General features: G+C 38.9%; 1 long non-coding RNA gene and 1 other non-coding gene across 2 annotated transcripts; both read right to left on the reverse strand.

Moving 5' to 3' along the window:
• Positions 1-201: 201 nt before the first annotated feature.
• Positions 202-7,931, reverse strand: LOC102152069. Its single transcript, XR_005373988.1, has 3 exons — positions 7,799-7,931; positions 6,321-6,482; positions 202-2,502 (listed from the first exon to the last, which is right to left on the reverse strand). It is a non-coding gene; the product is annotated as a rho GTPase-activating protein 20-like (transcript).
• A 1,025-nt stretch (positions 7,932-8,956) lies between these two features.
• Positions 8,957-14,482, reverse strand: LOC119877278. The gene is made up of 3 exons (XR_005373987.1): positions 14,342-14,482; positions 13,231-13,342; positions 8,957-9,100 (listed from the first exon to the last, which is right to left on the reverse strand). It is a non-coding gene; the product is annotated as an uncharacterized LOC119877278 (long non-coding RNA).
• Between the last annotated feature and the right edge of the window lie 5,870 nt (positions 14,483-20,352).

Genomic DNA, 20,352 nt, shown 5'->3' on the forward strand with positions numbered 1-20,352 from the left:
TGTGTCATTGATGTACACTAATGGCCATTGAGGTGTCGGCACTGCTCTCTTGACCTGGGAAATTGGTCTGTGTGCCTGTTGATGAGGCATGTCTTTCAAACCCAGTGGATTTCTGTTTCTTCCATACTATTCTGTGACTGATGGAGATACTTTTACTAACCGATCTGTTCCATGTTGAGGTATAAGAAACTCTGCGTGGACATAGAGGGCCATATTTCTTAGACATGTCAGCTCGCTATTCTGTGAGGAATATCTGCTTCCTTTTGGTTTCCATGCAGGAAATGGTGCAGATATCCCATGTACCTGCCTAGTGGTTTTGAGCTTTTCCCATGAGTTTGCCACCAAAATCTTCTACTCTATGCCATGAATCATTTTTGGTTCCTAGAAAGCTAAATCTTTAAGACTTATAAGCAACAAAGAGCTTCCTTTTCCTCATATTCTCCTCTTCTATTCCCTGAGGAGGTGATTTAGTTGTCTCTTAAGGCAGCTTAAGATGGGAAGAAGGATGAGGGACGGAATACCTGAGGTAAAAAAATGAGTTAGTACTTCAAAGATACTTCCTACCATACTTGGAATACCCCTTAGGAAATGCTGTTGTAGAGAACTGAGGATTAAAAGCCAGTGAAGAGAGGGTATGTGTAGTAGTGGTGCTGCCATGAGTTTTATGATGTGTGGTCTCAAGAAATAATGCTTCCTCATCTTGTAAACCACCATCTTTGGCATGGTCCTTTGCACAGTCCTCTCAAACATTAACTCTTGAAAAGTCTCTTTTGGTTCTGGGAACTCTTCCTCCACCCTATGAAAGGAGGAGAAGTTACCTTATGGAAGACATGAGGACCAATTGAGAGCCAGCTCCAATAGACAGACACCTAGGTTAGCTCCAGATGAGCTGCAGGCTAACTAGAGTATTAGGTCACTGCACAAGTGACCTCAATTGAGCCTTCAGTGAAGTGTTATGTGAATCATAACCAAGTTAAATAGTTGTCTAACCTACTGAGTTATGGAATGATTTTTATTATCCATATAAAAACATACAACACAATACAGTACAGTACAATACAATACATTAAAATACAATACAAAAAATATGTAATAGGATATGGTAGGCATTGAAGAAAAAGGAGATATTTTGTGGGAAGATTTCCTCAATATGAATATATGGGACCAAGGAAAAAACGTTAAATGGAAATAGCTGGGTGTTGGATGGGGTTCATTTATCATTCATTGGAAAAATAAAGAAAGAGGAAACGTCAAGCGTCATTATGGAGATTCCAGTCTTCAGTGACTTAGTAAACTGTAGACATGTAGATGGATGGACCCATGCCAGATGGGTACTTTGTAGCATTCTACAGTTTTGCCTTTTTGGAAATCACTATCACTCTCAGTGGCTTGGATTCAGCAGTTTGTTTTTATGTCACTGATGAAAAACAAACACTTGTCTTATACCAACATATTCTCAGACATGACACAAGACTAATCTTAATACCTAATGACGTGGGTTACCCTAAAGATTTCCTCAACACAATGAGGTATGTGTCATAAAATGCAGATGTCAAAACTATGGAGGGATTTATGATATGTGTCTCCAGGTTCTGAATCTAAACTCTGTTTTACAAAATGGGGTGTTGCCAGAGAGCTGTGGTCAGCTAGGCTCCAATAATACTCACTCTAGTCTCAGGGGAACTTCTCCTAGTTCTATTAATTACTTTATTAGAAACGTATTTTACATCCATTATCTTATTTAATCTTTACAGCATATCTGAGATTTAGACATTATTTTTATCCACATGTTAGGGATGAATAAACTGATACTGAGCTTGAGTAATAGGTCAAATGTCATATAGCTGATTAATGGGAGCACTGGAGTTTGTACTCTGGAGAGGTGGTTTGAAGTCAAGTCAGGTCCTTTTTACTCAATGATGTTGGTTCTTTTCAACTCATTTTAAAGAGCACTGGAATCCTATGGTACCTCAAGACCACTGAGCAAAACGAGGAGGGAGGAGGAATAAAGCCTTGCGCTCTGGTTTCAAACAAAACACATTTATATATTACAAATAGAAATACAAAATTATGCATTATATGCTTAACTACATATATAATATATATGTGAGATCCATTTAAAACTGTGTTTAAAAAAATTCCCAAACACTCTAACATACCATGCTATCTCCTAATACAGCTAGAAACTTTTTGAAGTTTCTATGCTTTCTTTGTTCTCCAACAGTATGAAACCTCCCTTGAACTGTGAGCCAGCCTTCGGAAGAAGGAGCAGCTGGGAATTATTGCCCTGGGGATGCTCTGGGCTCCAAAACGGGGCTAAGTATCTACCATGACCCCCAGCAACCTTACTGTCTACATCTGGCCAAAGCCAATTAAATTATTCACAGTACCTGCAGCCTTCTCATTGTTATCACAACTCATTGAATTCTCTCCCAAGAGAGAAGTGATGTCTTCTCCAAATATCTAGAGGCAATTTTCAATCAAAAAGTGTACAAGACAAGCCTGTAATGCAAAAAGTCCACAAAGGGGTGCTCTTTTTTATATGGCATAGCTATAAGTCACATTTTGTTTATAAATCTTGGATCTAACCAATAATGTGAAAGACTTCTAAGAAGAATGCAGAGTTGATAAAAAATACATAGAAACCTGAGTTCCCTAAGAAAAATAAAATAGAGTGATACTTTACAGTGTACTTTTGGTACAGATTTTAAAATACTACTAGTCAGTGGGCTAAAGTTCTAATTTGTGGCCTAGTTTAATAGCTAACTTTGTGATATCAATGGTTACATTTTTGAAACTAGGATGGTTTTCAAAGTAACCTACTTTATTAAACTTTACTTATTTTTCAAATTTTCGTTTCCAGTTTATATTGGATTGTAACTTATGTATAATGTCTTATTTAAATGTGTAAACCATAGACAAAAACTTATGAAATCCATTTCTTAAATGAGGAAGTATCTTAGTTGGAAGGTGGAGATTATCATAGGTTTTTTTGTTTGTTTGTTTCTTGAGGAAAATCTCACATGGCTGGAGAGAAAACATGTCTGTCTATCTAACAGCAGTCCCTTCTCATGTCTTGCTTTGCCTAATGCTGGCTCTAGACATGAGCTTGGGATAAAGCTGTCATCTTATTAGGCAGGTGTGACTACATTAGGAATTCCTGGAATACTCTAGTAGTTTCTGTCTGATGTAGCAGAGGCAAAAGAGTAGCCAAGTATTTTTCTAAATGAGCCACAACTTGCAGAGCAAGGCCAATGTGTTTGGAGCCATGGGTGCTCATAGTGCCCGAGCCAACTAGAATCTGCCAGTAATGACCAGAGGAGCTGGGTGTTGTTACCACTGTGTCATGAGGAGCCATGGCTTTGCCCAAGGTTACAAGTTCCCCGCTCAAGGATCAGGCTGAGAGTTTAACCTTGGCTTGTCAAACTCCAGAGCCCAGGTTCTTTCCTACCATATCACACCACTCTTCTCTCTCTTTTGTTTAGTCAGTCTAGTATTGAATATCTTGGATGGGAAGGAAGCGACTCAACAGCTCTGCATTTACCACTTTAACAACACCCCTTCCCAATTTCCACCAGAGTAGGATAACGAACTCTGCCATTCCAAGGAGGCCTATGAAGATGTGCTCTTTTCAGTACTGATCCATCCAATTTACTACCACACATTTCAGATTCAAAGCATGGATTCTAAACCCCAGAGGACACAAATGAGAGCTCTCTCTACCTTTTTTATGAAGTTGTCTTACAATTCCAAGCTCCAGGAATTAGGCAGACAAAGAATGCTTGGGGCTATATGCAGTGATAAAATAAAAGCTGTCATCTGATTGGATGAGGTTCATTGCTTAATGTTGTATAACACCCCAAAAAGGTATCACAAGAGAACAACATTCGCTTTTGGTAGCTGGGCTAGAAGCCTAAAGTCAGAAAGATGCACTTCTGAATAAGGCAAGTCATTGCACTTAGGAAGCTGGAAGCATAGAGACAGAGAACAGAGAACATCTCTCTAGATCTAGTACACAACCCGCTGTAGCAGAGTTCCAGGCATGAATGTATACGAAAATGTTTCACTGAATTCGATTTCTGGGCTAACCCTCTCTGGTTAAATGTTTGACAAACATAAGGTTATACCATGGGCTGTTGATGCTCTAGGATCTCTCTTAGGCCACTGAGTTTTGTCTACCAGTTTCATATATTCAGAAGGTGTACAATGGCTAAGGATTCCACATTAATAAGGTCAGGTGAAGAGCAATAATAGCCATGAGGCTTGCCTGTATTCTGAAACTGGCCTCCACAGGTGTGAAGAATTAAAACTCTTTGGCATTGATCGGTATTTTAGTGGACAAAGTGGCAAAAAGTAAGACAATATTTTCCTAATAGCATATTGGCTGTATTTCTGAGACATGACCAGATTAGAGCAATTATTGCATCATTGCCTTTGGGCTGCATTTATTTTCTCCTCCTCAGTCAATTCATCAATAACGCCAAGCCATTTATCATAAAGGTAGAATGAAAATATACATCCTTGGATATTTCGAAGAAAATCCTTATGTAGATAAAAAAAAAGATATATACAAACAAACATAGATATAAAATAGAAAATATATATTGGAAGTTTTACAGAGAAAACACTGAGTTGAAACTTCACTTCAGTCCCTACTTCCTTCATAGATACTCAAACTGTGACCCACACAGAGCTCAGCTCTAACTATCCATTTACTTGCACATGCAAAAGCAGGAGAGTAGATTTTCTCCAACAAAAATGAAAGCATCAAAGCAGAGCCTAGGCTTCAGTGGAAAGGAAGACAAAGCTCCCTTCCATCATATGGCACTTACTCTTTTGTGTACTTTTTTGCAAACTATTACAAAAGCTACTCTCATAACTGCTTCATTCTTCCTTTCTTTAACTGTATAAAAGTAGACGGTCTAATGGCAAACTCATGATGGTCCTGAGGATATATTCATTTCTAGTGTAGGCCAATTCTCCAGATAGTTTGACATGATACTATTCAGGCCAAGGTTGCAGAGTCTGATTCCCCACAAAGATTAGTCAACTTTAGGAAGGGAAAACTTTTGAAATGTGTAAGAACTCTATGCACATGTGGTCACCATCTTCCTAGTCTGTGCTTATAACATGGAAATAGAAAAGACCCTACTAAGTCTTGCTAGAAGCATCAATTCCATGTGTGCACCTTAAAGAGGGCTACACTTATCATGTTACCCGAGTACCTAATGTATCATCATTCTTTCCCCTGTCTCTTGATCCCTATATATATATATATATTTAGTGGTGTGTTTTACTGTAGCCCAGTGTAGTAGTGGTCAGGGAGTATTGCTATTTATTGTATAGTTGAACAGTAATGGCGGAGAAGGAAAGACCAAATGTGACAAGGAAGGACCAAATATGATCTTGATTCTAAGAGTGTCATCATTACTGCATTACCATAGTTTTGTTTAGAGCTGTTAGCATGTACCAAGGTAGATGGATTAAATTCTTTGTTTTAGTTCTCACTTCTTTCTCCATTACCATTTTAGCAATACAATGGGATATCTGTGATTTAGGTATATAATTTCGAAATTAATCTATTTCTTGAGTCGATCCATTGAATTTTCAGAATTCCAAACTACTTTTGTCCGTTGCACCTACTTCAAAAGTTAGATTTATCAAAAGAGGCATGCAGCAAGAGCTGGTTGCCATGTTGTTATCACTTTGGATGGTGGGCTGGACATCACAAATATTAACTAAAGGATGCTTAGGATGTGGTGAAAGCAGACACAAATGGCAAAATCTTTCCTCCATGACTTATAAAGTAAAAGGCACTAAGAAACAGGAGACAATGATGGTTAAGAATGATTTGGTCACCTCACTGAGCCTTTTTGGATTCCTGATAAAGTAAACATTTGCTTACTATTGTGAACTTCTATGTCTATTTTCAAATGTTTCATATGATTTTTCTTTTGGAAACTGCCTTCATTAGGAGGGTGGTGAGGAAGTCATCAAAAGCAGGATGTTTGCTTTGGTGAACATTATGTATGTGCCAGTGGATATTTTGAAATTTCTTATTATTACTAGTAGTCATATTAGTATTAGTATTCTGCATGGAGCCTTCAGGTGGGGGTGTGTGGTAAAAACAAAGTATTTCTAATGTATGGGGCTTTTAACTCCTACAGTATCTTCCTTAAAATTTGATTTCATGAAGTTTTTTCCAGTGTGTCAAATTCTTAATCAGTTATGCCTATGATGGTTCTTGGAAAATCATGATTGAAAGACACCAATCACCACTTGAGCTACTCATGTGTGGATAAAGCTAGAACTTTCCCCACCTTTAAAACAGATGCTACCACAAGAACAGATTCGCTGTCCAAGTTCACTCTGTCCCCAGAATTTAGTTTCTCCTTTAGGATTCTGCATGATTTTCTACTTCCTGATTTTCTGAAGATGCCTTTCGTGAGTGGTCCTTTCTGATTGATAAATGAAAGCATATCCTGTAGGAAAAGAAGAATAGTATATGGCATTTCATATCCCAATCCCAGAGCAAAAGCTTGCTTCCTTTTTGAAAGACCTAGGGAATGTGACAATATGTGGTTTTACAGCTGGGGGGACTAAAGTCCATTTAGATTCTTTAGTCAATGTCTCTCTATAGTTTCTACCCAAAAATCCACCTTACAGTCATACACTGAAACATTGTAATCACTTATTTTAATTTGATTTTTTTCATTGTATTTACCCTTTTAAATCAAACTCCATGTTTCAAGGCCTTTGTGGAATCCTTGCCTGTCTCCTACTTTACCAGTCTTTTCTCCTTATCCCTTCCATAGATGCTCTTCCCCCAAGTATGGAAATCTTTTTGCCATACTCATTTCCCATTTGTTGATTCGTCTTTAAGTGATTGCATGCTGCATTCCTACTACCTCTATTTCCTTTCCTCTATTAAAATCAAGCTCAAATGCTCTCTTCTTATTCTCCAATTACATTTCCTTCTTGAGTCTTTCACTGTCCTTTGCTCTATCGTCATGTCCTCTCCCTGCAGTGTAGAAAGATAATAAGGGCTGGAGTCAGAAAGACCAAGGGATCGGAAATCTATTATCCTTCTATTCTATTGTGTGACCTGGGGCACATGCGAACTGTACTGAAACATTTCTAATTCATTTGTAAAGTGTGGAGGATGATAGTTCTAGCTACCCCCAAAATTGCTGTGATACAAGGACCGGGGTAGTAGCTAGCATGTAACTAACGTGGTATATGTCTTCACACCTAGCATAACATTCCCAAATCTAGTGTAGTGCTTTCAGAGGTACTGGGTACTTTGTAAATTTCCACAGTAACAATTCAGTAGACCGATTTGAGATAACACAGGTCAAACTCTGTGGCTGTCATTTAACATATACTGTTAGGATTAATGGATTCATATTTGCCGTAGGATGAGTCTTTATGCTTAGGTAAGATGTTTTCTGTTGTTAGATTAAGTAGACTCAGTTGAAGGAGACTGGAGTCTACTGTGAGTTCAGAAAACAATGGGAAAATGTGAAGATGATTCATGCACACAGAGTCCATTTTGACTGATCTGAACAGGCCTACATGGGTCTCTATGGAAACAAGTGGAATGGACAAAAAGTTGTCCTGATGTATTGGCCTCATGACTCTGCAGTGGCTAAATCAAATGATACTACCAAGGCTTCTCAGCCACAGCCAGGGGCTGTCTAATAATTTCCATATTTGGGGGTAGGTTTGTATGAAAACACTTGGCCTCTCCGAGTTTCTTCTCCTCAGGGAGGCAATAAAAGACCAAACTGAGACCTACCAGAATTGGGAAGGGCAAGTTGTCATTATCATAGACATCCATGAGGGAAACTCCAAAGAGCTGTCCTGGTTTTGCCGACGGTGCAGTAGTGCACTGGTTGTTTTGGCAAGTGCCAGCGCACCGCCAAAAGGCCAAGTTTCTGAAAGTACTGCTTTTCATGGTCTTGTGGCCTGTATCTAAGGAAGAAGGTTGATTAGTGTATTTTAATTCACTTAGCCTTATTTTCACCATGGCCAATATACAGCATGTTCATGTAGTGTAAATGTTCCCAGGATGATTAATTAATGGGGTCACTTCAAAAGGGTCAAGTAATGTCAAATATATATGGAAAAAAAATTGGGGCATTTGACTTTCAAAGGGAAAGTATGAATTTTCCAAACCTATTTGACAGGGGAAGCCTTTCTGGGAATGGGAAAACAATGCATGGATCATATATTCTATCTACACTGATAGCAATCTCCGTCTATACACTGGCATATGTAAGAAATGTACAGTTCTGTAGTTCTAAATAGCTCACTTGATGTCTAGTTTGATTCTCTGTTCCAAGACTGCTAGAGATTTAGGATTTCTTAATTGCCCCCATGAGTGTGTCTATGTTCTGGAGTCTTTTGGTGCTGCAGAGGCTGTAAAATGGTGAAGTGGCACTTATCTGATTGTTCTGTGTCATTGATGTATACTAATAGCCGCTGAGGTGTCCAGACTGCTATCTGACCGTGGGAAATTGGTCTGTACACCTGTTGCTGAGGCATGTCTCTCAATCGCAGTGGCTTTCTATTTCTTCCATACTATTCTGGGACTGATTGAAATACATTTACTAACTGATCTGTTCCATGTTGAGGTATAAGCAACTCTGCATGGACATAGAGGGCCCCTTCTTTCTTAGACATGTCAGCTCATTATTCTGTGAGAAATTTCTGCTTCCTTTTGGTTTCCATGCAGGAAATGGTGCAGATATCCCATGTACCTCCCCAGTGGTTTGGGGCTTTTCCCATGGGATTGCCACCGAAATCTTCGACTCTATGCCATGAATCTTTTTTGTTTCCTAGAAAGCTAAATCTTGAAGACTCATAAGCAACAAGATTTATTTTTTTTTATTTACTTATTTATTCATGAAAAAACACAGAGAGAGGCAGAGACATAGGCAGAGGAAGAAGCAGGCTCTGGGCAAAGAGCCTGATGTGGGACTCGATCCGGGAACTCGGGGATCACACCTTGAGCCAAAGGCAGACGTTCAACAGCTGAGCCACCCAGGTGTCCCTTAAATAGATTTTAAAACTTTTCCAAATTCACATGGTAAATAATCTAGAATAGGATTGAAATTCAGGGCTGTACGATTAAAAAAATCAATGTTCATAACTAAGATTCTATGTTCTTATTTTAGCCCCAGTGCCTTCTTTTTGACAACTCTGGTCCATAAATTATGCTAACAGTTAATGCACTTAATTACACCTATAGGTTATTTTTCACTGAAACACATGGATACCATACATTTCTTCTGCTTGAAAAAACTAGAATTTACCCATTTGCCTTCCAGATAAAACCTTGTATTTGTTAGTGTGGTATTCAGAAAGTAAAAGTAAATTAGGGAGATCAGAGTGAAGAAACAGGGGACTCAAGATGAGTTAAAGTTCAGAGTGATTAATGTACTTAATTGTATTTACTTATTTATGTTTTTTAAATTATCAAAGAAAATACCGGATTTCTGATAATATGGATTTCTGATATTTTTCTTAATTTACATTTAAAACTACCATCATGGGGTGCCTGGGTGATTCAGTCAGTTAAGTGGCCAACTCTCAATTGCGACTTGGGTCATGATCTCAGGATCCTGGGATTGAACCTCACATTGGGCTAGGCAGTCAGCATTGAACCTGTTTCAAGATTTTCTCTCTCCCTCTCCTTCCTTCCCTCCCTCCACTCTCTCTCTCTCTCTAAAATAAATAAATAATAAATAAATAAATAAATAAATAATAAAATATTTTTAAATAGAAAAAATAAAACTATGATCATAATCACCAATGAACTAATTGAAAAATAACCTGTTGGGTGATATGGATATTTAAAAATCGGTGAAATATATTTTGTCAGATAGCAATTTCCAGCCTGACTTGGGAGAGAAGATAGCTGCATTTAAATACACAAACCACACATGCACAGATACATGCATGCACATGATTTACTGAATACCAAATAGTCATTAATGATAACAAGTGTTTTTTTAGGGTTTGGAAGAGGCATAGTCAGCAAAATGTTCCTGATGGAGATGGGCTGTGTGCTGAACTTTGAAAGATATGATACATTTCTGTTTCAGTAAAAGGGAGGAGAGAACAGAAGAGAGCCATGTGTAAATAAACAGAGGTGGAAAATTGCAATGTGTAACATATGTTTGATTAGATCAGAAAATATGTACAGGAGTAGTGGGGGAGTTGAGGTCATGTTATGTATCTGTGGTCTTTAAATGCTTCACTAGTAATTTAGATGTTATCTTATAAATAGTGGGGAATCATCGTAGGTGAGTACATGAGCTCCTCAATAGTAGGTTCTCTTAAAAAATTAACTCTTGGGTGCTTCTAGATGTACATAAGGAACACTTTATTATAATGATCTTTTAAGGGCCCATCCACTGCTAACTCTAGCAAAAGTGTTATACATTTAAATGTTACTGGTACCTGATTCATACAGACTTAATATTATAACCTGGCTTTTATACTTTTTAAGATACAAGATCAATGATGTCAGTGTCCATTACATATTCTGCACTTAAATCCTTGTGAAAACTTTCCAGCATAATCAGTTGATGAGGTGGATAAAATGAAATAGAGAACATGGAAAGCAACATTATCATAACTGTGTAGTCTTCCTTTAATCTTTCCTTCCAAGTACTGATTGATTTACTCTTTAATACCATAATTCAGTATATATCATCAATGTATATCATTAATTTATTATATATCCCCATCATTTCAACTAGGTGCTGAGGATTCACAGATGAATTAGGCTTGACCTCAAAGACACATGTACTTGGATAGAGCATAAGATACATATATGTTAGATGTATTGGGTTCATGGAAGGAAGAATGAGTGAATGGCTGTTCTACTATGTTGTGGTACATGACTTCACTATGGGCAGAATGTTGACTGAGTCACTCCTGTTACTTCTCCTTTCACCCAGACAAACCAGACAAAGTACCACTACCCCCAGCCCATTTTTTGAGGTGGCACTTTGAAACTGGCCTCTAAACTTTCCTAATTGCAATATATAAAGAGTAGTTCATTCTGTCATCTCAGCATGGCAAAATCCTTTTAAAAAAAAGATTTTATATATTTATTCATAAGACACACATAGAGAGAGAGGCAGAGACAGAGGCCGAGGGAGAAGCAGGCTCCTCACAGGGAGCCCAATGCAGGACTTGATCCCAGGGCCCTGGGATCATGCCCTGAGCCAAAGGCAGATGCTCAAACACCGAGCCACCCAGGCATCCATCAGCATGGCAACATCTTAGCCATTTTTCAATATGTTATACATTTGTGCACACTACTGTGGATCTTTCCCACAAAATCTTTTTACCTCAAAGTAGTGTCCCCTAAAAGTAAGAGGTGATCACAGCTGCAGAAAAATTTAGAGGACTCTAAAGAATAGAGAAGTCAAAAAAGGACTGTCCCTGTTCCCACTGGGACTCCTAGGAGGCAGTTGTGTGTGTCTAAGCAGAGAGGGTTGGGATGATCCCAGAGTCTTCTGTGCCATGGAAGCCTTGTGGAAGAGGTCCAGGAGTAGGGATGAAGAGGACAATAAATGGAGGACTGCTGAGGGAGACCATGGGGGAATTTCTGATGTGTTAGCAGATGCTAATGAGTTATGATGCCATTGACCAAAAACTATGAAACCAAGCCTGTACCAACTTTTTTAGTGTATGCCTGATATTTGGATTGAAAGTATTGTGACTGCTACCTAAGTCATGGGATCAAATATCTTTTCCCTCAGCCTTCTCTATTAAGAAATTATCTCTGTCCTCTATATGTCTACTCCATGTTTAAATCATTCCCGTGACACTTTTATGGGGGAGATTATAGTAGAGTAACTAATGCTACATGTCCTGTTTTCTTTATGAGATTGTAATTTGGGCAGCCCGGGTGGCTTAGCAGTTTAGCGCCGCCTTCGGCCCAGGGCCTGATCCTGGAGACCCAGGATCGAGTCCCATGTCGGGCTCCCTGCGTGGAGCCTGCTTCTCCCTCTGCCTGTATCTCTGCCTCTCTCTCTGTGTGTGTCTCTCATTAATAAATAAATAAATAAAATCTTTAAAAAAAGGAGATTGTAATTTTGTTGGATTAAGTCATATTTATCTTGTTATATCCCATCCCTTGTAGGGTCAAACACAGGGTCTTATACTTCTCACATAGTAGGTACTTCGTATATAATATGTAATATGTTACAAAATGAACTGAATTGTAAAGAAAATACCATTGAGTTTGTATTCCAGAAAAGACCCTTTCCTATACTGCATTGTAGGACAACGTAGCATCACACAGTTCTTTATCACATACATTAATGAGTTCTTACATAAATAAGCGAAGGGACAAAAATATTAGCAAAATGCTGTCAGTTACATAATAAGAGTTTTGCAGAGAATGTACTCTGAGTTCTGTAAAGCAGATAATTCAGTCCTGTGGCTCCAAATAGGCATTTATCATGTCTCCAGAATGCCCCTTTCTTTTTTTTTTTAAATTTATTTATGATAGTCACAGAGAGAGAGAGAGAGAGAGAGGCAGAGACATAGGCAGAGGGAGAAGTAGGCCCCAAGTACCGGGAGCCCGACATGGGATTCGATCCCGGGTCTCCAGGACCGCACCCTGAGCCAAAGGCAGGTGCCAAACTGCTACACCACCCAGGGATCCCCCTGCCCCTTTCTTTATTCCATCATTATAGAAGCTCTAATCATAGGGCACAATTTTAGAGAATATGTAAGTTAATGTGAAAAACCCCAGCTGTGATTCCTAAATAAACATCAAGAAAATGAACAGAAAAAACCTTAGTGTGAAACATTTACCTTGAAGAATTTTCTTCTTTCTCTGATACTGGCTTGATTACAGGGGGCTGTTGGAGTAATCGTTATATTTCCTTTGTGATTTTTTATTTTATGCCATTCTTGTAAAAACTGAATTTGTCTGATTTATTAATTTCTGTTTTGAGACATGAAAAATCACTCATCTCTATTTAAATGTTCTTTGTATTGATTACCAACATCTCCATGAGTCTGTATGAGACTGTCCCGGAAGACGACTTACCTCATTTTGAGAAGATGAGATATTGACTATTTCATGCATATAGCAAAATGTTAGAATAGTGTCTTGTAATTAAAATTAACTGTATCTATAAGGATATGATTATGAAATAAATATTGGAAAATCTGGTTGAGAAAATAGAAACTACTCACCCCATTAAAAATAATTTTTAAGGGTGCCTGGCTGGTTCAGTCAGTGGAGCATGTGACTTTTGATCTTGGGGTTGTTTATAAGTTTGAGTCTCACGTTGGGTCTAGAGATTACCTAAAAAAATTTTTTATATGTCTCAAATTCTGAAACACTCATGATGAACATGACACCCAAAGTGCATTTTTACAATAAATGTGTTACTTTGAGAAGAAATATCTTTGTGTCTAACTAAAGAATATGACAAACCTGAACTTTTATATTCTAGAACTAAAAGTCTTACTGTTTGACATTTTTATGTTCATTTATACATTTTATAGAAATATAGACATTTCTAGAAATATAAATATTTTCACATTTCCCCCTATACATATGCTTACATATTTATATTTCATTTCTAAGGTATTTATATTTTTTGACCTACTTCATACTTTAGAGATAGTGATGGTTAACTCATTAAACACCCAAACCAAGCAAATAAAACAACAGCACTCTATAGTGGTGCGGGCCATTTATGTGTGTATCTCTTAACATGGATCCCACAGCATCATGGTAAACAAGACAAATACTTTGGATAGAACAAATGCCTTTGCGATGTTCTTACAAATTTATATTCCCATTAATGGTGATATACCAAGAATAGAGTATATTTTTAATTTCTTTTAGGACCACAGCTATGTTTTCCTTCTCACAGCAAATGGTAAGATATCATCACTATTGGGAATTGAAGTCCATAAAAGAGAAAAAAATAGTTCTTCAATGACCAAATGTGATTTTCAGAAGTCATGTTTAGTGAGTAACATGATTAATCTTGCATTTAAAAAGAGTCAGAAAAGATAAAAGGAAGAACATCTTCCTTCTTTTGAACTACATTTCACTCCACAAATACTAATAAACAAAGAGTAGAGAGTCATGTGAAAAACCTATAAAGGATAATTCAATACAGGAACTTGCATAGAATTATTTTCCATTAACTAATCAGAACTTGCATTAATGTAAATGAAATCTATTTTAGCTTCCAGGAATACCATTGATTCTTTAAGGGACCTAAAAGAATAAAGAATGAATGTATAAGAATAGTAATACGATGGTAATGTGTAATAATTATACATCTACCTAATTGCAAGATATAGTGCAAAGTGTAATCAGTACTGTTGTTGTGCCCAAGATTGCGAATCCAAGAAACCACCGAGGAGCTGACAACGATGCAAGCGCACGAGGGTTTATTAGCAAGCTTGAGCTTGGGTCCAGGTATACCCGACACAGCGGAACAGGGACTTGGACCCCAAAGTGGGTTACAGCTGGGTTTTTATGGGCTGGTCTAGGGGATTTTCAGAAGGGATGGAGGAATCTCAAGTTCTGTTTATATTCTGATAGGGGGCTTTCAAGGGCATTGAGCTCTGTTCTTATTCTAATAGGGGCTTCCTGCCCTTGGCTTGGGGTCTGTTCTTATTCTAATATGGGATTTTCTACCATGAGCATGGGCTCTGTTGTCTTTCTGATATGGGATTACCTGCCGAGGACACTGAGGACATTCTGCAGTTTTTCCCATAAAGTTCAGCTCTTATTCACAGGGGCCTAAAATGGCTGTACTTGTGCTAACGCTAAACTTGAGGTGGAATGGCTTTGATTTTTCTTGGCCTCCACACTGTGAAGAGCAATTTAGTAATCATTAATAATTCTCAGATGTTTCCCTCATAGTCCAGTGGTACAAAGCAATTGTTGTACATTTTCTGCTGATATCAGCCATCACTTTAAAATTGGTTTTGTTTATCTTTACTGAGTACAATAATTGGCTGTTTTTTATTTCAAATAACTTTTAAATATGAAAATATTTTGATATTATATTACATATGTTGCACTTAAATTACATGCTGTAGCCTTCCACAACTCACCCTGATACTTTTGGTTTTCTTACATGCGAACTGAAATGTCCTTTGAAAAAAATCCTTCATTAGCTGATAAGTCTCCTTTTGTTGACGTATCCTAGAGATATGGTAATTCCAGAAAGAGGATATGGAGACAAGAATTTTAATCACTAAATCACAAAATCTTTTATAAAATTGAATAACCTCCAGATGCTATTCTTTATAGCCTTGTAAACTAATGGAAACATATTTCAAACTGTACATTTTTCTTCCCTTTAATGAGGTCACTTGTACCTTTTAGTGGTCTACAAATAGCAAGCTAAATAAAAGAATGTCTTCTTTCTTTATACTCTGATAGCACTAAAAATGAACAACAGCCTCTCTGCTAAGCTTGTCTATTGTTATCTCCAGCCTCGTAGGCATATTTCATTTAAATTAATCCTTGTCTTTCATGAACATACACATTTGGTCTTGGCATGTAGCTGGGCCAGTGGCCATTTTTAACGATGTAGCATAATAGACCCATGGGAGGAGAAAATAGTGTTCTATTTGTTAGTACTTCTCAAAGTACTTTGGTTTGCATACAAAATTACCTGGGGATCTTGGTAAAATATAGTTTCTGACTCAGGAGGGCTGGGGTAAAGCCTGATGATTCACATTTCTAATAAATCTCAGGTGACCCAGTGCTGCTGGTCTGCTGACCCTCACTTTGTTTGCTAGGTATGATCAAAGTGATGTATTTTCATCTTTTCTCTTGAATTGAGTGCAAGCTTGGGGGAAGGGACCTAACCTATCTTTATCTATTCTTTAGCAGGGCCAAGCACAGCACTCGGCATCTGGTGGGCGCTCAATAAACATATGTTGCATACCAGACGATACACCAAGAGTAAAGACTCCCTGTTCTCTGGTGCCCTAAATTTTCTTTTCTCTCAGAATGTATAACAACAAGGGACCCTCTTCTCACCTAGTAACGTGATCTGGTTACAAGTCAGAGTAGTAAATTGAAATTATAAGGTTGCACTAGAAGTCACAGAACCAGGATGACAATTTTACTTTTTTTTTCACCTCTTCCCTGCTTTCCTTTGTCTAGCTAGAACATATTCTAGGAGTGGTGCCCTCTTCAACTCCTCATGGTCCAAAGTGCTGAAGTATTAAGCCTCTTAGAGGGAAAGTAAGGGAGGAGCACAGGAGGCTGAGGGTAACACCTTGAAAGTTCTCTTTAATTTGAGAATATCAACAGAGGGTCACCCAGACTTACACATGCATTGCTTTGACCTTCTTCTAAGATGTAAAATTGTTTGTTCTTGAGGTTATTTATCCACAGTTGTTTTTTTAGTTAGAATTGCTCCTAAGTATTTTTGGAAACTGAAGAGGTCACAGGTGTGTGGCTGTTGCATTTTGCCCCTAGATCATTAGGCATCCACCTTCAAGAGTGTACAGTGAAGCCATCCTGTGGGATGCTTGGGCAGCTTGCCTTCTTCGTGTGATGGACGTGTAGACAGTCTTATACCCACTCGGTGCTTAGAAAATCAGTGTTAACAAAAAGACATTAAAGGCATTAAATTGGCAAAGAAGAAGTCAAACTCTCCCTCTTCTTCAATGACATGATACTCTACATAGAAAACCCAAAAGACTCCACCCCAAGATTGTTAGAACTCATACAGCAATTTCGCAGCGTGGCAGGATAGAAAATCAATGCCCAGAAGTCAGTGGCATTTCTATATACTAACAATGAGACTGAAGAAAGAGAAATTAAGGAGTCAATCCCATTTACAATTGCACCCAAAAGCATAAGATACCTAGGAATAAACCTAACCAAAGGGATAAAGTATCTATACACTAAAAAGTATAGAACACTTCTGAAAGAAATTGAGGAAGACACAAAGAGATGGAAAAATATTCCATGCTCATGGATTGGCAGAATTAATATTGTGAAAATGTCAATGTTACCCAGGGCAATGTACACATTTAATGCAATCCCTATCAAAATACCATGGACTTTCTTCAGAGAGTTAGAACAAATTATTTTAAGATTTGTGTGGAATCAGAAAAGACCCCGAATAGCCAGAGAATTTTAAAAAAGAAAACCATATCTGGGGGCATCACAATGCCAGATTTCAGGTTGTACTACAAAGCTGTGGTCATCCAGACAGTGTGGTACTGGCACAAAAACATAGATCAATGGAACAGAATAGAGAATCCAGAAGTCGACCCTAAACTTTATGGTCAACTAATATTCGACAAAGGAGGAAAGACTATCCACTGGAAGAAAGACAGTCTCTTCAATAGATGGTGCTGGGAAAACTGGACATCCACATGCAGAGGAATGAAACTAGACCACTCTCTTTCACCATACACAAAGATAAACTCAAAATGGATGAAAGATCTAAATGTGAGACAAGATTCCATCAAAATCCTAGAGGAGAACACAGGCAACACCCTTTTTGAAGTCAACCACAGTAACTTCTTGCGAGATATATCCATGAAGGCAAAAGAAACAAAAGCAAAAATGAACTATTGGGACTTCATCGAAATAAGAAGCTTTTGCACAGCGAAGGATACAATCAACAAAACTCAAAGGCAACCTACAGAATGGGAGAAGATATTTGCAAATGACATATCAGATAAAGGGCTAGTTTCCAAGATCTATAAAGAACTTCTTAAACTGAACACCAAAGAAACCAACAATCCAATCATGAAATGGGCAAAGACATGAACAGAAATCTCACAGAGGAAGACATAGACATGGCCAACATGCACATAAGAAAATGCTCTGCATCACTTGCCACCAGGGAAATACAAATCAAAACCACAATGAGATCCCACCTCACACCAGTGAGAATGGGGAAACCACAAATGTTGGAGAGGATGCAGAGAAAAGGGAACCCTCTTACACTGTTGGTGGGAATGTGAACTGGTGCAGCCACTCTGGAAAACTGTGTGCAGGTTCCTCAAAGAGTTAAAAATAGACCTGCCCTACGACCCAGCAATTGCGCTGTTGGGGATTTACCCCAAAGATGCAGATGCAATGAAACGCCGGGACACCTGCACCCTGATGTTTCTAGCAGCAATGGCCACAATAGCCAAACTGTGGAAGGAGCCTCGATGTCCATCGAAAGATGAATGGATAAAGAAGATGTGGTTTATGTATACAATGGAATATTACTCAGCCATTAGAAATGACAAATACCGGAGATCCCTGGGTGGCGCAGCGGTTTGGCGCCTGCCTTTGGCCCAGGGCGCGATCCTGGAGACCCGGGATCGAATCCCACGTCAGGCTTCTGGTGCATGGAGCCTGCTTCTCCCTCTGCCTATGTCTCTGCCTCTCTCTCTCTCTCTCTGTGTGTGACTATCATAAATAAATAAAAATTAAAAAAAAATAAATGAGAAATACCCACCATTTGTTTCAACGTGGATGGAACTGGAGGATATTATGCTGAGTGAAGTAAGTCAGTTGGAGAAGGACAAACATTGTATGTTCTCATTCATTTGGGAATATAAATAATAGTGAAAGGGAATAGAAGGGAAGGGAGAAGAAATGTGTGGGAAATACCAGAAAGGGAGACAGAACATAAAGACTCCTAACTCTGGGAAACGAACTAGGTGTGGTGGAAGGGGAGGAGGGTGGGCGGTGGGGGTGAATGGGTGACAGGCACTGAGGGGGGCACTTGACAGGATGAGCACTGGGTGTTATTTTGTATATTGTAAATTGAACACCAATAAAAAATAAATTTATTAAATAAAAAAATTAAAAGAATAAATTCTAGAATCTCCAGAATTATACCAACAATTATTTACATATTCAGAAAAATGAAACCGAAAAAAATATTTCCTTAAGTGCTCAGTATCGATATAAAATTCCTCATAAAGAGAAACAATTTTTATTTGTAGTAAGCTGAGCATGTGGCTCTACCAGTATCATGCCCGAGTTCTCCCTCTAAGTTCCTGGTGGAAGGAGTGAAAGATGGTGATTTAAACACACCTGTGTATACACAGGTACAAAAGAATAAAGGGTGTAAGGAAAATATTTTACGGCTACTTGGCCTATTAGCTATCAAACTGATCAAAATCTGATAACACTGTCATAGGCAGCATTCTAAGAGGGCAGAAAAATCCATGACTTCTAAGGAGCACATTTTAGATACTCTCCTCTGTTTGAGTGTGGCCAGAGTCTGTGAATATGATAGGATTCACATCCCGGATTAAATTCATCAAAGGTAAAAAAAAAAAAAAATCATCAAAGGGGAAATTAACTGACTAGGTCTAATCCAATCAGATGAATCCTTAAAAGAGATCTCCATGAAGTCAAAGAGACTCGCAGTATGAGAAGGTCTATGGAAGAGCCATCTGGCTAAGGCACAAGACTCCCCTCTGGCCAACGAGCAAAACAATAACGCCAGTCCAAGAAACACAAGGTTATTAATTCTGCCAACAACCAAGGGGCTTGGAAGAGAACCCTGGATCTTCTGGGTTGATGGATGCAAGCGGATGAGATTCCACTTGCAGAGACACCTGTATTTCAACCGAGTGAGATTCTTAAGCTGAGCATCCAGCTGTGTCACACCAACCCCTGACCTACCCGACAATAATAAATGTGTGTTATCTTAAGCCATCAACTTGCGGTAACTTGTCATGCAATCATAGAACAGTAAGACACTAGGGCATTTCTCATTTAAGCAAGTAGGATAGCATGTCTGGTAGGTAGTTTTCGGGGCTTGAGTTTTACAAATAATATTTCTAGCTCCTTCAAGGACTACACTGTTTTTGCAATTGACATGGATTGTGCACTCTCTTCCAAGCTTCTCATCCTAAGGTAAAATCCGTGAATTCGTGGGTCAAAATTCCCTGACAACTTCTTCAGTGTGTCTGGGCCTGTTTGGTGGGGGAACTTATGCCCGAGCAACTTATTCCCGCGCACAGAGGCAGCCCCTGCGGCTCCGGCTGACAGCACAGGACAAGGGCTGCGGCTCACCCCTTTCACCCCAACCCGATTCCTTTGTTTTTGAAGAAGAATGTATTTATTTACGATAGACACACAGAGAAAGAGAGAGAGCGAGGCAGAGACACAGGCAGAGGCAGAGGCAGGCTCCACGCAGGGAGCCCCACGCGGACTCCACCCCTGGGCTCCAGGGTCAGGCCCAGGCTGAAGGCGCGTCAACCGCTGGGCCGCCCGGGCCGCCCCCAATTTCTTAAAAGCTGCGCGGGCAGACAGTCACCAGGCCCTCTCCAGCTGTGCTCGGTGCCACGCAGGCGGCTTCT

This window comes from Canis lupus, chromosome 19, assembly GCF_011100685.1.
Source record: "Canis lupus familiaris isolate Mischka breed German Shepherd chromosome 19, alternate assembly UU_Cfam_GSD_1.0, whole genome shotgun sequence".
Taxonomy (NCBI): Eukaryota; Metazoa; Chordata; class Mammalia; order Carnivora; family Canidae; genus Canis; species Canis lupus.